General features: G+C 41.6%; 1 long non-coding RNA gene across 1 annotated transcript in view; it reads left to right on the plus strand.

The window, feature by feature from the left end:
- Nucleotides 1-959: 959 nt before the first annotated feature.
- LOC118164957 overlaps nt 960-16,252 on the plus strand; it is a 42,517-nt gene continuing 27,224 nt past the window's right edge. The window contains exon 1 of the long non-coding RNA XR_004749768.1: nt 960-1,071. This is a non-coding gene — a long non-coding RNA (uncharacterized LOC118164957). The remainder of the gene's footprint in view (nt 1,072-16,252) is intronic.

A 16,252-nucleotide genomic window follows, 5' to 3' on the forward strand; every position in this document is an offset into this window, starting at 1 on the left:
GCACCCTCCCAGGCTTCATTTTTAGCAGCCAGGAGTGAAGTCCTCCTGTCCTCCCACCAAAAGGGCCCCCAATGGCACGTTTACTTACTGAGACCTGCTTTCCAGGACTGCTGTGCACCCTGCTGGGGATTTCAGAGCAGATGTGTGGACATGAATGCCTCCTAAAAAGAGGGGCTGAGCATTGGCTGACATCTCTGCTTCTTTATTCTGTGAACAGGACTTGGGCAGACAAAGCAAGATCTGGTCATCTCTGTGAGGGTCCAAACAAGGCCCTTGCCTCTTTTCCACCAGTGGAACAATGTCATCTCAAGCTGGGGTGGAAACCTTAATGAAAGCACAGTAGGTCTCAGTGACTGTGTGTTCAGAAATGCTTACTGGGAGATTTTGCCATGTCTCCTTTAATCTTGATGGGGACTAAGAAGCCAGTGATTTTAAGGAGAGTGATCAGCCGAACTGCAGAGTTCACAATATGGTAACTCTTAATAAACAGGAAATAAAATTAACTTTCTTACTCTCATTCCAAAGTATTTACTGAAGGGATGAGAATAAACCCCAAGCTCCAGAGCAGGCTGCCCCAAGCGGTCAGACCTTTGAAACTTGGAAGGGAACTTAACAACCTCTGCCCATATGTTTCTGCCCCCCTTCAAATGTCTGGCAACTTTGCAGAGGTTTCCCCTTATAGTTGTGAATTTCACATGGAAATGTAATGGTTTCATCAGGAGTTTTGCATTTCAGCTGTAATAAAAGAAGAGATAGGAATCAAAGACAGTTGTTCCAAGGGAGTGGAGTCCATAGTGTATAATTACAAGTCCCTCAGCCAAGGGCAGATGCTTGAACTATTTCAGTGCTTTTATTACTCTCTAGAATACAGCCAGTGAAATGCTGCTAGTATACAAGGCTGCAATTGCCTTTCTTGTTTTCCCTTCTTTTTTTTTTTTTTTTTTTCCTTTTGTTCATCTCCTGGACAGGCAGGGAGAAGGCAATGCTTTTTCCCTGGAAATAGCTCAGCAACAGTATCCTTCAGTGAAAGGAATTTTCACCTCTGGAAAGTTAACACCATTTTAATCCCAGGTAAGATTTCCTGGGTTTGCCATGAACTACCTGAGAGGCTTTTTTGGCCATGAACAAGAGAGACCTCCATGATTACTTCATGTCAGCTTGAGTGCAAACCCCAGGAAATATGTCACAGAAGCTAAAAACATCAGTTTTTCAGAAGTGACACAATTTTATTACATGTAATCTCTGCTTAATTAGTTGGTCTCTGTGCTACCATTGACACAAATATAAAACAGTCCACCTGTTTAAATTTCACTGTTGTTGACACAAGTGGGAAGGGTATTCTGAGTCCGGGTTTCTAATGAGGATTTGTCTTAGGCCAGCTAAAGTGGACCTGGATTTCATTTCTCTGGTTTGTTTCAACAGTTGTCTCCATTACATGCTATAATTCCTGCATGTAGCCCTTTCAACCTGGCATAAGGACAATAGGTAATTCAAATATCTATATTGTCCCTGCACCCTATAATGGTATTACAATGACAATTTTATTACTCTCATAAAATTTTTGCAACTTCCCCACAGCACATTGTAATTTCACCAATGGTTGTAAAAGGTCTTAAATTATATTTGTACAAAATTGAGATGAATGGGTTTTAGTATTAATGCATTTCTCATTGTGTAATAGGAATTTTTTCCCCTTTCCTTTTGCCAAGTGCAGAGAAAAAGCAACTCAGTTCAAGTATTTGTCAACTCCCATTAGAAACATTTAATACTAATAAAATTTATGGATTTAGTTTCCAAAGGATACTGCCAGCGAAGTCCATGATTACTAAATCAGTACTTAAATACAACCATTGTTCACCTTATAAATTTATATATGTTGTTTGACATATATAAAGTGCAGCTTTGGAGGCTGAGTCAGCAGTGGAGAAGCTTTTTGTTTAATTCAAGCTTATAAAATAGAAGACAACTTATTACCAACAAAGCAGCAACAATATGGAAAATGTTCCAGGGACGTTTCCTAGGAGCGTTGGGCAAAACACGTTCTGAAGCAATGAGCAGGTGGAGCTTGCTCTGTTCCTCTAGGCTTAACAGTGCAAATTAAGTTTCAGGCAATCAGAGGGAGGGGCTTTTTATAAAGTTTGCTGTGCCTAAGTAAGGGTAAAGTAGTGAGGTGCAAAGTACTGGAGTCCTTGCAGACATTGAGTTTGAAGTTTCAGCCTGCCTGATCAGTTATCTATATAAAAGTCTTGTCAAATTGAATGTGCAGCAAAGTCCTAAGCAGTGAAGTGCGAAGGTGCAGTTTGAGTTGGCCAGAGTCCATGCAGCTGTGATGAAAAAGAAGGGGGAAAAAAAAAAAAAAAAAGATGGCATCAAGGGAATGGTAAATTCTGCTCTTGACATCTTCAGCTCTGAAAAAATATTGCCGTGGTGGAGAAGAAGAAAGATGAACATCTTGATTTTTATTACACATAAATGCAGCACCATTTCAGAAGCAAGAGTCTGAAAATAAGTTTCTGTTCATATGCTAGATTTGCTTGTCCTTTTCAGTCTTTTCTGGTGTCTCTAAGTTCAGGCAAATCCACCTGCAAGGTACAAATGAATTTATCATTCAAAACAGAGTCAAAGAAAACTGACTCAAGTAGACAGACTAACAGAAAAGGAATTGGCTCAGGCAGGACAGGAGATAACTAAAAATACAGGGAGAGCACAGCCAGTCTTATTTGCAAGACAATCTTCTGCAGACTTTTGTGTTTTCAATTTTGACTACATTTATTCAGCTGGATGCAGCTTTTTATTTTTGGATGTTTTTCTTTTTCATTATTTTTATTTTGGATAATAACTCCAACTCTCCAACTTCTCTGGCTAGGACACTCCTTTTTTTTTTTTTTTTTTTGGTTCTGCATATGAGAAGGAAAATAATTGATGCTATAACTCCCTGAGGCTTACTGAGTGCCTGGGAGAAAAACGGCAACAGCATTTCATCTGCAAAAATGTTTCTTGAATCAAAAAAAAAAAAAAAAACTGAGGCCACATGTTTGGAGCAAATGCGCTTTAACTAATGGATCCCAGCATATTATTAACTCACAGTAACTCATAAATATGACAAGTGATTTTTTTGTTTGTTTTACACCAGTGCCCAATTAAAGCCAAACAGTGAACCATCATCCAGCACTGAGCCAGTGTCCCCAAGCGGAGCTTATGTCCTGAAGGATTGTCTGCAAGCGTGAGCCTGGGCAGGGGAAGAGGATGGCAGAAGTGAGCTGTGAACACGAGGAGACATTACAGCAGCACCCTTCTACACAGAATGGAGCGCAGAGCATCGCCCATCACCAGTACTGGGGCTGGGAGCCATGAAAATAAGGTGTGTGGTGGTAGGAGGGAGGAGGAGAAGGCCTGGAGAGGCAGTTAGAGAAGGAAAAATTTGTGACAAATTAGTTTGTATTTTCTGTTTTCATTTCTGACATGCGGAAGGAAATGCTCTGTGTTTTCTTAAGGAAGTGCAAATTTCTCCACTTCATCCATTTTAAATCCTCGCCCTTAGGCCTTTTGTACTGAAGCATAAAGTTTGGAGGCCTTAAATGGTCATAACTTTTCCCTGTAGACTTTGGCCTCAGAAACCCACTAACAATTCTGGAGGGCTAAAAAGGAAAACCATTTTACAGCAATTTGGCAACATCCATTTATAGGGGTGTTCATATGGAGCATCAATTTATTCTCATGGTTTCTTTACCATATTTGATGAAATATAAGATGCAATTGGAACAAGCGGCTAAAGAAAAAGGGCCATAAACTTTGAAATGGTGTTGTAAAGCACACAGTGTGTTAAAACGTGAAATAAGTTACAGACTTAAAAGAATTTACAATGGCTTGCTCATATAATAGTAATACAATAGGCTTGCAAGTTGCAGATGTTTTCTGGTAAATCTGGTATTTTAATACACATTCTCCTTCAGAGAAACTGTGAGATTTGGATCTGGATAATAATAACTCAGTGACATTGGAAAGCGGAGTTGAAGGAAAACTAGTAAAAGGGGGAGGGGGAGAAATTGAACCAAAATAGAAAGCTCAGCAATCGTCCACCTCAGCGATACTCCAATTTACTTCTGCATGGAAAAGGTGTCAAGTTTGAAAGTCAGTCAAATGGTCAAATTCCTTCAGCTTTCCCCAGCTTGCTAAGTGGCCCTCTTCCTGCAGGTGGGGAATGTGCTTCCCTGGGCTGCCCACCCCCAGGCGTGAATGCAGTGGGAAGGAGAGAGCAGGGTGTTGAGAAGGCAGACCCCAGCCCCTCCTCTAGCATATGTTCCTCTCCAGCACATGTCCCATTCACAGTGCAGGTCCACCACCACCAAAGCCTGTTGAAAACTGCCAGGGGCAAACTAGCAGCTCCTTGGGCAATTCACAAACCCACACAACTCCTTTTGCTGAAGTCACTGTGATTTTTGCTTGTATTTGGGGTCTTCAATGAAAACATCACCATGGTCTTACAGTATAGCACTGTATAGCAACAATAATTTTAATCTACACATACAGAGCTGTGGAGTGGAGATAAAAATAGCAGTCTCATTGCCACCTATCCTAAGCCAGCCTCATGGACAAACCCCGATGCTAGTACCACTCTGGGGTGCAGCTGGGACCTTTGCAACTACACGCCCAGGAGGATCAACCCCAGCGTTAAGTGCTGAAGCTCATCTGCAACCTGCCAAGGAGTGTGTCAGACTGAGGATAGGGTGGGTTTACAACTGGCAGTGGTTGTAGGAGGGTTTGTGTGTCAGTATCCTTTTCCCAGCAATGCCATTTTAGAGCAGAAATGTGATATTTGGCTAATGATTCCCTTAGAAAACTGGACTCAGTCAGTGTTTGTGTAAGATAAGCTGGCAGAGAGGAGGATGTGCAGCAAAGCTACCCTCAGAAACCACAAGGTTCCTTTGCTTTCCTTGTCTCGGGGCTGTATTTTCTGTCATTCACTGGGTGTGTGGTGGAAACCTCGTATATGTCTGTTTGTCTGTCCATCTGTCTGTTCCCCCCACACACACTTCCCTTGGGTCTTTTCCACACGGGAGCAGAGAGCTTGTTCCTCCACCATGCCAGGACACAAAGAGCTAAAGAAAGAAAGAAACAACAACGTACCCAGTGCTTAGCTCTTTGCTTACATTTCAGAATTTGTCATTAGTCCCTCCCTCTCATTTAGTTTGTGTGTAGCGCAGATGTAATTCATGTTGTGCAATGTGGATGATTTAAAGGGAGAGACAAAAAGGGAGAGGAGCATTGTACCTATTTTTCAGACAGGAAGCTGAGGCAGGCAGGTTCCTTCCACCCTCGCTGTAGAGGCTCCTTGTCCAGATTTCCTCTGCCATCAGTACAGAGGTGATTCCTCTCACTCCATCCTCCTTTGGTAACTCTGTGAGCTTCCAACATGCTCAGGTCAGCTCTCACCCTGCAGCATGGGATGGTTGGACCTGATGGTCTTAAGGGTCTTCTCCAACCTAAGTGATTCTATGTTTCCTTAAGAACTCTGCCCATGTAATTGTGTCCATCACAGAAGGGCCAGGAAAGGCACCCGGAAGCAAACTCTGAGCTGACTGGTGTCTTCCTTGGGGACAAAGCAACCTTTTGATGGAGAGAGGGAAGTCAATGACTCGGCCCCACCATCAGTACCAGCCTGAAGATCAACAGGCTTCTGTGGGCAGCTGCAGTCTGAGCTTTAGAGCAGCGGTGGATGGCATCTTCCCTCTGAGGAATATTTAGTGATCAGTTTCTGCAGAAAAGGCAGTGCAAGGAAACCTAATGAACAGCTTGACATAATAGCCCTACTGAGTCTGTTTTCTTACAAAAGGAAACCCCTACATACTGGAACACAACTACTTTTTCAAGTAGAAAAAAAAAATACCGGATGCTGCAGAAATTAAACTGTGGAGAAAAACATCCCCCTTTATTTTCTTTGACCACATTGTTTTGTTTTTTAATAGACATTTGGAAATGTACTGTTTTGAGGGTGAGCATTCATATGAATCTGCTACCGGAAACAAATGTCACAGAAAATCTACCACAGGATTAGAGAAGTCAGGAAAAGGGAAATCAGTCAAGTTGATATTGATAGGGACAAATCTCTATTTAGCTTAGGTTTATGTCCCACAAAGAAGGGGAAGGGAGGAGCGAGTGCCAGGGAGGCACAGGGAGAGGGATCCTTTCTGCACGCGCAGCCTGCCTTGAATGGTTTCAAGGACTGAAGCTCCCATCCTGGTTCCCAAAAGGGGGAGAAGAAAAAAAGGAAGCGTCCCCTCACAAACACTCAGAAAGGCAGCAGCCCACTGGAGACACATCGCGTGTGTGTGCATGTGTTAAGTAACCTCAGCCACCTAGCAGCCTTGCAAATGCTCTCTGGCTGTGGGCTTATGGAGAGGTTGGGATGACAGCAGGATCCTCAGACACCAGAGTCGCGTGAGCCTTAGTGCCTCAAGGCTGCTCCTGACTTACACCGCTGGGATGAGATGAGAATCAGACATTGCATTTAAGCCCACAGCATCAGCATTATATGTACTGTGTGTACACTCTGCTTTTCACACTCTGTCTATAATCTGATTCAAGCACATGTGCACTGTATTCAACAGAGACCCATTTTTCCCCCGTATAGTTCAGGCCTGAGGTCACCTACAATCTGAGACAATGCCAGTACAATATTTCTTTGTATCAGACTTGCCAAAACACCACAACTCTCCACTGTGTTTAAAAAAAAAAAAAAAAAAAAAAAAAAAAAAAAATAAAGAAACCACAAGGAATTTTTATTTTCTACAATCCCAATCAGAAGGCAGAAGAAGCTGCCAAATTATATGATAGAAACTCCTACGCACAGAACCCAGTAGAGCTGTAAACTGAACTTCTGTAGCTTTTTAATTGTAAATCCAGATGCTTTTATCCGCAATCCTTTTCAATGACCTTTCACTTGAAAGTCAATTTGTCAGTCTAGTTACAGTGTCTGAAGAAATCATCAAAGCCACAACACCAAGTCGCTCTGAAGACGCTGCTCCCCACACAACTGCAAAGTCGCTACACTTGTTTCCTGAGCTGAGGCGCTCACATCTCGCTCCTGCCTGCGGGATCTCAGCACCCTCCTGCCCAGTCCACGGCAGCAACACAGATGCTTGTCCTTTATAATCCAAAAGGAGAAAAGAGAGCAAGAAGAACGGCAGGAGAATGATCTGGAAACGCAACATGACAGCCATTTTAGGTCCTTACACCTGGCCTCTGTGGAGTGAACCCCCTTAGATGAATCTGGTCCTTTGTGTACTTGAATAACTTGGGTTCCTCTGAAGGCAAAGGTAGCTTGGGAAAATTACTAAATTACTGTTACAACAGAGAAGAATTTGGTCTCTGGCTACAGCGATGGGTGCACTGCATGGTGACGGGCGTAGTTCCCCCACCTCAGCTTCGACCCTGTACTCGCCGTGTAGGTGAGCACAGCAGCGCGGGGATGCTCGTATTAGCACACAGACCCGGCTGCCGCAGCACTCCCTGGCAGAGAAACCACACTGGTTTCCATTTGGAAAAAGAATCCCAGAGCTCAAATATATTTCCTTCACCTCTTGGGCCTGAAAAAAAAATAGGCTTGAGAATTTCCTTAGCTCTGGCTTAGTTGTATTTCTGGTGCTTTCTAAGTTTGGATGAGCCAGAAATATGTGAAAGCAATATTTGGTGAGGGTTGGATGCTCTTGTTTGTTTTTTGCGGCCAATACAGGACCTGCCAAGCTGTGAGGATATAAAAAAGAACAAGGAAAGTTGCATGCTGTGGGAGGGTGTTTTAATGTGTGGTTTTTAACATGGAGGAAATTTACATTTAAGTTTTGAAAAAAAGTTTCAGGCTGGTTCTAATTATCACCTAAGAGTTGCCTCCATCAATCCTATGGGTGGTTATGCTCCCAAGTGTTGATTAATTTTACTGTTATTAATTCCTATTTATTTTAAGTGCTGACAATGTAATCAACCCAATGAAGAAAACAGAACTAAAACTCCTGCACTGCTGAGGTCACAGGCTACAGGAGAGGAATCAGCAAACAGATGATGCGAGTGGGCTGGAAGAAAGTGCTGATATTTTCGGAAGATATTTCTCTCTTCCCCTTTATAGCCAGCAATGGGGCAGGGGGTGGAAGGAAAGTGCATACAACTGATGGGAACTGCTGCTCATGAGTCATGAGGAGAGAGGGCTCAGGGGCACAGAGAAAGGAGCAGGAGACATGAAGAGCAAGCAAAGTTGGCTGGCAGTCATTAAATGAAGATGGTCAGAGGAAGAAGAGTAAAAAAATAGAGGGACAACTAGTGCAAAGCTGCCTGGGGTCAGGTGTCTGCAGTCAGGAGGACAACAGTGGTTGAAGTTTAGAAAATACAGACTCTGTCTTTGGACTGACTAATTCTCTGGTTGTTAATGAAACTGTTTAACATTGGATGGGAAAAAGGCCAGCAAAGATGACAGTCATCCCCAGAGATGCAAAAATCTATCAGAATAAACCTGAACCTGCCCTCAGTTATTATCCAGCCCTTAAATGGAATAGAATGAAAAACTTCTCTGGTCTGGAAAAGAAAAGGGAGGAAAAACTGGTTGAGTTTGGAAGCAGAAATACAGGAGTATCGTGAGGAAATCTGTTCTTCTATTACTGGCTCAGTCAAAAAGAAGCAGTATCAGAAAGCTCATGAGAGAGTCTGTGTTTGTGTGATTCTAGTCTGATTCCTACATGGAAAAAGGGTCAAAAGTTTATCCAGTTTAACCAGCATCTGAACTTTTCAGGGCTGAGCTGAACTGAACCTCTAACCCAAATCACTCTGCCAAACGTGATGCTATTCCAATTCACTTTTTCAGTTAACCCACTTCAGGCTCGGCTATTAGACTGCCTCCATCCTGCCTGTCCTTGCTTACTAACATGCACCTTTGGAGTTACCGTTCCTACCACAGGGGTGCAGAAATTGAGGACAAGGTCATCATAAAAGACATTAAACCAGGTCCTCCTCCCACTTGCTTTCCTCATACCCTTTCTACTTCTCACCTTGGCATTCACATTAAACATTTTAGATTTCCTTTACACTCAGGTACATGGATCAGCAGTGGAGACGTGGGCTGGATGGCTGCTGTGGCTGCTGCTTTCCCCACCAATCACCCATCTTGCTGCTGCGTGTCTCCATGGGCATCCATGGTTCTCACCTATGGCTCTTCTGTGTTATATCACCAGAATAAGGAGACCAATAACTTCCACCTCTTGCACATCCCAGTGCAGCGGCAGTTTAAAATAGCAGAACTATGTTTCATACCAGCCAGGCCAGTCTAAGAAGCAAGATAGGTTCTTGTAAAACAATCTCCATGTAGCTTTGTGAGCAATAGGGCCTAGAGGCAGCACAGTTACATCTGCCAGAGTGCTGGTTCCTGAACATTTAGGTTCCTGAACTCATCTAAGAATGTAATCCCTACATTAAGCCTGTAGATTGATGAGCATTGTCTTAAAAGTAGAGAGGCTCTGAAATTTATTCAATTCAGATACTGGAAAGGTATTCCCCTGGAAAAAAAAAAAAAAAAAAAAAAAAAAAAAAAAAAACCTTCTGAGATTATCCCAGTCATTTCTGTTTTCCCAACTTACTTTTTTGTTTCAATAGCAAGAAGAGATGCAACTTATAGAGAGACACCACTTCTCTTCTGTCAAATACTGCACATTCCAGAGTGCTTGCTCATGCTACATCCTTCCCTATGGAGCTGCTGCCTGACTTTCCCAAAGATGATATTAATATCACAGACCATTATAATACAGTTATTTTCATGGAAGCCTGAGAGGAAGTCACGTGTCATTAATTGGTCCCTGGTGCCCATAAGGTCTCCATTTAGTTTGTTGTTTTTACTCGCATAAGCAGCAATGAAGTGAAAAGCTAAGGAAGTAGCAGTGATTGTCTTAAATGAGTATTATTTTAGTACCTGTTTTGTAAATGAATCATTATTCCTCTTAATTGGATGAACATGTTTATTGGGCAGTGTAAGGACACACACATACACATTCTCCACCATCCCACAGAGTTTTCACTCCTCTGCATCTGCAAGGGCTGACCTAATGCCCTTGTGGCAGGCATCCTAGCTCTGTGTCGGGAAGGAGTACAGTGCAGAAGCCATGCAGCCATCTGCCTTTGCCTATGTGCTTTTTTGAGAAACTCAAAACAGAAGCAATACACACACTGAACCATCAGAAGGTTCTTTCTTGCCAAATATTTCTGCTCCTGTCACCTGCCAATTCAAATCAAATGCAGCTCTTCCAGTGGTGCTGTCTCCTATTAACCATATGTGCCTGATTTTGAGACAGCTAAAGCCAGGCGTGTCAAATTGTCCTGGCTGTAACCTTGTCAGTGTGTGTGTGTGCGTACACCAGAGAGCAGGGCTCTCTGTTCAAGAGCAGAGCAGCACAGTAGGGGCAGAGCAGGACCCTGCAGCCAGAGGACTGCACTGAGAGGCCAAAGAGCTCACGTCTTGTTTGTGACACGTGGCTTCTACAAGAATTAGCAAATTCTCGTCGTGGTGATGCCTAGTTTCTTGCAGTGCTCTCAGATATGTTTAGGAAGAGCTCTTTTGTTAGAGTTGGTTAAAAATATATTTCTCTCAAGCATTTTTTTTTCAGTAGAATGCTGTACTTTAACAATTCTTGTGTGTTTTCTGCCAAGTCTTTTAACTTCTCATTGAAGAGTTAAAAATCCTCAGAACCAGAACGTTTTGGCTAAAAACAGCAATTCAGTTCAGAAATGCTACAGTGGTACTCCATGGGAACAGCAACTGGGCTGCCTCATGCTTGTGAAGGATGCAGATGCCCCAGACAAGCGTGAGCTCCCAGTGTCTATCAGGGTGAGGACAGTCACAGTGCACCGTGATGGCTCATGGAGAGAGGAGAGCCACGCAGCTTAGGGGGAGTGCACAACAGCCAATGCCATTCAGCCAGAAATGTGCTCATACAGCCATTCGTGCAAATGAATACCTGAGGCCACTAATCCCCACAAGGTGTCATAGCAGCATTTCCTAATTTAAACTTTCCTCTCTCTCTCTTCCCTCTCTTGCTCTCTCTCCCCTTCAGAAAATCTTCAGGTTTGGGGGTATTTTTGAATGAAAACCCAGGCTTTCAAACATCAATGAGAAAGAATACTTTTTTTTTTTTTTTTTTTTTTTTTTTTTTTAAATCACTGTGAAAGAAAACTTCTGGAGGAGAGAATAAGACTGTGTCTCTCTAAGCCACTGAATTTTAAAACTATCCTGATGTTTCTGAGCACTGGTATTGTAAGAAGTACACAATGATGGACATTTTAGCAGGAGCACCAAACTTTTGCTCTTCTCACTTCAGTTGCTTCCAAAGCTTTCCTGTTGTCAAAAATCTCCAGCTTCTCTCTTGCCCATCACAAAAAGGCTCCAGTCTCATCCTTGACAAAGCTTGCATACCACAATCATTCATTCTCAGCACAAAACCTCTCAAGAGTATCAAGAGCTAAGTAAGAGTAGTAGTAGCAATGCTACTAAATTATATCAGGGCCTCTGAAAACTTGCAGATTATCTCTGCCCTCCCTTGCTTTCTCCCGGAGCTCTGACTGTTGGGTGACTAAGGAATACATTAGAAGCAAAAAGACCTCACAAAAGCAAAGGCTGAGTTTTTTATCTGAAATCAGCCATTTCAGTCCAATTCCATTCTATAAAGAACTGAAAGGCTTTTTTGTTTTTATTCCAAAGCTGAATGAAAACAATTTTTGAACTTCAAGAGTTGTTGCAAAATGGAATTGACGTCTTGTGGACAGCACCACTGAGCATATGGTGTTACTGTCAAATGAATCTTGCTTAATATCAAAATGAATAACATTGCCCTAATTGCATTCTTCAGTGTATTTTTAACTCACTCAAGTCCTATCTTTTCTCATCTAAATAGTGCTTTCAGCAAATCTAGGAGTTTTGCAGCAGATTTTTCTATGCAGTGTGTTTTGCTATGCAAGCTATCATTTTTGCTATGCCATTTGCTTTGCTTTGCAGAACCAGAACAGCAGGAGAAAGTCAGTTTGTTTCCTCTTCCTGGAAGCATTAGACATCTTGCAAGAAAGCTTGTTCATCAAAATTGTACAAGTTATAATTCAGTTTTGCTGGTCCAAGCAATCTGGATAATCTGGAGGAATATTCTTATTGTTTCCTAAGGGACTTAGTCACAACAAAGAACCCTTCATTGTTAGCAAGCTTTCACATAATTGCTAACAAAAGACCCTTAAATATACAACGATCACGGCCCACCTGTGGCAGCTTGTGCTTCCACTTCAGAAAATTTCTTATCAATTCAAGGTTCATTTTTTACATCTCAGATCTAATCTCCAAAATGTATTTTAATATACTTAAACTCATGACATGCCTATAAGGTACAGCAGTGTAACTAACTCCATTACACACATGGGGAGATGAGGTTCAGGGTTGTGAATACCCACATCCTCAAGTAATTTGGTGCACAGACCTTTAAGGTCTAACAAAGTTTGAGGTGCCAGACCAACGGAGATCCTGAAGGTTCCTCAGAAAATCCAGAGCAAATTAAATAAGGAAGTGACATGGGGTTTCTCAGCACCCACCTCAGGTGAGGCAAAAACTCACATTAGTTATTCCTTCCTCATGCAGGTCCTAAGTATGTCCAGATGACATAATTACTACATTTCTCCTCCAAATTTCTGTATTATTACAGGATAATTGTTTGGAGGTTTTGTCTGCATTCAGTTTTGTTTTGAAACTTTTTTGTTCTTTCTGATATAGGAACTGCACTCATACAGATCAGGGTGAACAAGTCACTTCAGCTCCCTTTGCCTCAGTTTCCCTTTCTGTACAGTGAGAATGACAAAACTTCTATAAATGTATTGGGTGCCTACAGACAGAAAAGAACCTTTCAGTCAGGTTTTACCTGACATGGCTTGGTGGTATGGATTGAATGTTTTCATCTTTGTGTCTGTGTTCTTGTCAAATAATAGAGGACCATCAGCGTTCATAAACTAGCATCACACTTTGAAGGGCTACATCTTCATCTGCTATTAACACGCGTAGCTCCACCCACAAAGCTGTACCAATCAACCAGCTGAAGACTTATGGCTGGAGCAAGGAGCAAAGGCAGTCACAGCACTTCCCAGGGTTTTATGCTGACTTGAGCTCCTTTTGTCCAACACTTGACAAGGAGACCAAACTAAGAAGTAGACCAGAGGGCAAAGGGCAAAAGAATGATACTAATTCACAAACAGCCTCATAAAACTGTTCTTGTTGGCCCTTTTAAAAAGTTTTTACTGTCTGCCAAAATAACTGCACATGGATGAGGTCACCATAAGCATTCGGCAAGCCTTGCTATGCAAGAGAAAGATCTGTTTGCATTTTGCTTAAATCAATGGGGGGGAAGTGCATGATCACATTCTGGCTATCTGGCCACTGTCCATCTTTCTCCTTATCAGGCAGTCACTAGAAGTGGACAAATTTGTGCTTCAGTCTTAACTTAATGGTGTCCATAGGTTAAAAAAATACATGTGATCCAGAGGTTGTTTCCATAAGATGCTGATTCCCAATTCAGCAAAGCACTTCAGGATGTGAAGTATACTTGGTTTCATTTGTCATTACCTGCTGTTTCTTACAGAGAGGGCCTAACTCACACACAGGAAAAGAACCTTCTGCACCACTGCACGTCAGGGTGCAAAGTATGCTCTTGATGCTTCTTTTCCTTGCAAAAATTATCTCATAAAGTAAACAAAAATGATTGTTGAGCATCACCTCCCTTCCTGTTTTCAATGAAAAAAAAATCACTTTTCTCCCCACAGCTTTTTGAATCTCTTAAATACATTATTTGCATATCAGATTACTGTTCATTTCCAAGTCATATTTATTTTAAATGTATCTTAGATTTCCATTTGACTTTTGTCTTTTTTTTCATAACTTCCCTGTCCCATGTTTATCAAACAAAGCTTAACTAACAGTTTTTCTTTTTTTAATTTTATTTCATTTTATTTTATTTTATTTTATTTTGTCTAATGGTTGGTTAATTTGGGGTTGGGTTGGGTTGATTTTTGTTTGTTTGTTTGTTTGAAAAATGTGATATTTATTTGTTTTGGCAAATGGTTAGACATTTTTACACATAATTGTCTTTGGAGTTCTCTTTCATTCTTGCTAAATACATCGCTCCATTAAGCAATGAAGCCTGCTACCTCTATACACCTCAAACACAATCATCACTTCATTTGTCACAAAGATTCAGCTGTGAAGCAGGTATAATTTTATCATGTTGCTTTTTTATAGGATTAATGAGGATAGTTTCATGATGTTGTTTGTAAATTAGCATCAATAACTTTCCCTCTGACCTCTGATCTCTCTGCCTGAGACTCTTGGCAAGAGCAGAACAAAATGAGTGCAACTGAATTACAAAGCCATGGGAAATTCTGTGCTTGATTTTGTTTTGCTCAGCAGCTGAAGGAAAAAGAGCAACTCCAGTGGTGATGCTAATCTTATTAATTTTAGTTGAAGGTTAAAGGTTTTGACCGCATTAGATGGTTAGCATAGGTAGACTCTGAAGTAAATAGACAAAACAGGACTGACTAAGCTCTTTAGAAACACTAGTCTGGTTAAACTGGGATGATCTGAGCTTTGGCTGCTCAAGTTTTGATGGGGGAAACCCAACTGGGAAAGCATGTATCTCCAAGAGGACCAGAACTTAGCCTTGTTGAACTTCATACAGTTGGCTTCAACCCATCAGACCAGCCTATCCAGATCCCTCTGCAGGGCCTTCCTACCCTCAAGCAGATCAACACTCATGCCTAACTCGGTGTTGTCAGCAAACTTACTGAGGGTGCACTTGATACAGTATACAGGATAGAAAGATCATTGTCATACAGAATGCAGGAGTATAGTTTTGTTTAAATATCCTGCCTTCTCCAGCCTGGTTGAGCCTACCTTCCAGGTTCAAAAGTGGTTGAGGGAAAGAACAAATTCTCACTCATACACTCACGCACGTGTGTGCGTGCACACTCAAAGAACGTGATTGCATAAACTCCATTTCCTTAGGAAGTGAGACTAAAAATGAAATAAGTGTTTACAAGAAACAGCAAAGCAAAGCAGTCAAGGCTTTGGAAGGGTTTCAGCCAGATCCTTGTCTTCTGTAAATCAGTATGGAGGGCAATGGAGCAGTACCAATTTAGGGCATCTGGCCCTTATTCTTGACTAGTCCATTGTATATCCAGTTTCTGCAAAATAAAAATGTCAGGTTTTTGAGACCAGGATCAAAGATGTGTTGGAAAGAAAGTGTGCTAGGGAATTGAAAACCCACAAGGGATAGACCATGAAGGCTAAATAATATTATTTTAAAGTAATGGCTACAACATTTTCAGGAAGCTTGCTTTCCCTGGATACATCCCATTTTAAGGCATCACTGTTCAGTCTCATAAAGAAAGCTATTGCTGACAAAATAACCCCCAGTTCTTCTTGCTGTTTCAATTACTGCATTGATCAATTTGAAATGTCTGTTTTCTTGACATGCCTGTGAGTGTAAATGATCTGAAATGTGATACAGTGTTGCAAGATGATTTGAACCAGTCTGCATCTTTCTTCCTCTCTTCAGAAGGATGATGGTGAGCCAAAAATATATATATATATATATATATCTGATTTAGGAAAGCACCTACAACAGTTATGGTCTGTCTAGACTGAAAAAGATAAAAAATAAAAAAAAATAAGGTCCTCTGACCACAGTTTATTAGGAAGCTTTTGTTCCTAAGTAATTACTCTAAAAGGACTTTGCAAGTTGCTGAATTTCAGTATATTTTTGTCTCTGTCTTACAGCAAAACATTGTCAGGCAGGATACTGACAGTGGTCCAAGTTACACATGTCTATGTTTCTAGGCAACTGGGACTTTCAACTGGGGTCTTTGTAATGAAATAAATAATGAGGATAAAAGTGAAGTAAGATCCATGCTTTCTAGGACACAAAAGCTAACTTTTTAGAAAAGAATAACATCTAAGATGACAAGAAAATTTACAATATAGAATCATGGAATCATAGAATGGCCTGGGTTGGAAGGAACCTTAAAGTTCATCTGGTTCCAACTGCCCTGGCATGGGCGGGGTCACCTTCCACTAGACCAGTTTCCTCTAAGCCCCATTCAACCTGGGGATGGTTGGGGAAGTTGTGGGTACCCCCATGTTCCAAGGATGGGGCATCCACAACTTCTCCTCACCACCCTCTGAATAAAGAATTTCTTCCTT

The sequence above is a fragment of the Oxyura jamaicensis genome, chromosome 3 (assembly GCF_011077185.1).
Source record: "Oxyura jamaicensis isolate SHBP4307 breed ruddy duck chromosome 3, BPBGC_Ojam_1.0, whole genome shotgun sequence".
Lineage (NCBI taxonomy): Eukaryota > Metazoa > Chordata > Aves > Anseriformes > Anatidae > Oxyura > Oxyura jamaicensis.